The 1,452-nt window shown below is 34.0% G+C and overlaps 1 long non-coding RNA gene across 1 annotated transcript; it reads left to right on the top strand.

Moving 5' to 3' along the window:
- Positions 1-302: 302 nt before the first annotated feature.
- LOC121235849 lies at positions 303-751 on the top strand. The gene is made up of 2 exons (XR_005934607.1): positions 303-448; positions 578-751. It is a non-coding gene; the product is annotated as an uncharacterized LOC121235849 (long non-coding RNA).
- Positions 752-1,452: the final 701 nt, after the last annotated feature.

Raw genomic sequence — 1,452 nt, 5'->3', positions numbered from 1 at the left:
CCTAAATTGTACAAAGAGAAATTAGAGACCACGAGAGACTGTAAAATATTCATATTATAGTGGATTTTCCAACTAAACGACCCGTAGACATAGACCTTGTGCCAAATCACGTGAATCTGTATCTCTCCATCTCTATTTACATTTCATGTATTTATTTTCTATTGAGAGTTGCAACCCATACAAACCAAATAGGTAGTTCACAGCACGTAGTGACGTGGCAGTGATACCTTTTACTGCCACTTCATTATTATTTAAAAAAAGGACAAAACAAATAAATGGGAGTCCTTTCCTCCAGTCGATTATTTCCTCTAGGGACCAAAACCCTAATGTGTAAATAGATTTCAGTGTGGATGTGGATTTTTTCAAGTTGCAAACTAATTTCGTCGTCTGGTGTGGATTTCATCTGCTATGCATACATATTTCTTCTAGTGCAAATAGATTTCTTCTAGTGTGTGCATATCTTATAGTTTCAAATTTCATCTGGTATGGATTTGGGTTTTCCAGTTTTCACCTACTTCCTTTGTGTCGTTGTTGTCTATTTCAGTTAATCCCTTTGTTTCGGTGCTATTTGTTACAGGTGGTCTCTGTTTAGTTACTCCCTTTGTTTTGGTGCTCTCTGTATCTCCTTCCTAATGTATTTCCTTTTCTTGTGCTTTCAAAGAAAAATAATCTAACTTTTTCAACTAAGAACATGTTGTAGAATAGAGAAAAATAGTATTATACCAACATGGGAGAAATTTTGTTCTAATGAGTTAAGAAATTGTGTTATAAAGACTTCATTGAGACCTTTTAATGTTATAATGAGATGTGTTCGAGACTAAGTTGCGAAGTAGATATAATGAAAGAAGTTCAATCTCTATGTTGGTGGTGTGAATATTTTACATCTTTAAAATGGTAAAAACCGAAAGCATCTATAACATAGTATATATATATATATATGTATATATATATATATATATATATTCCTAGCACTGCTCTTACCATTGTCAGTCTAGGTGTGCTAACGATTGGGTCAATTGCCGGTTCAATTTCTAAATCTATTGGCATGGAGGCTTTGAGTAATAGAGGTTAGTAGTAGAAGTTGAAATTTGTTGTTTCATTTTTTATTTATGCATATTTGATGATTATGTATAATAAGATATATGATATTTATAATATTTGGTTAATTCAGATGATCCTTGCACTGATGATAAGAGTCGTGATGTTGATGTTGATGCTGATGTTGGAACACAAGAAGTGGTCGAAGAACTAAAGGTCGGAATGACTTTCGCCTCGGAAGATGAGGTTAGAGCATATTATACAAAACATGCTAAAAATCAAGGGTTTGGTATGTCAAAAAGAAGTTCTAGACCTGGAGATGATGGGAAATTGAGGTATTTCGCTCTCGTGTGTATACGTCAAGGCACGGCTAAATCAATGGCTTCTAATGTTTTTAGGCCAAGACCAATCAAG

Source organism: Juglans microcarpa x Juglans regia, chromosome 1D, assembly GCF_004785595.1.
Source record: "Juglans microcarpa x Juglans regia isolate MS1-56 chromosome 1D, Jm3101_v1.0, whole genome shotgun sequence".
NCBI classification, from domain to species: domain Eukaryota; kingdom Viridiplantae; phylum Streptophyta; class Magnoliopsida; order Fagales; family Juglandaceae; genus Juglans; species Juglans microcarpa x Juglans regia.
The sequence above is the reverse complement of the archived record's forward strand: the minus strand, read 5'-3'. Positions and strand labels throughout refer to the sequence as shown.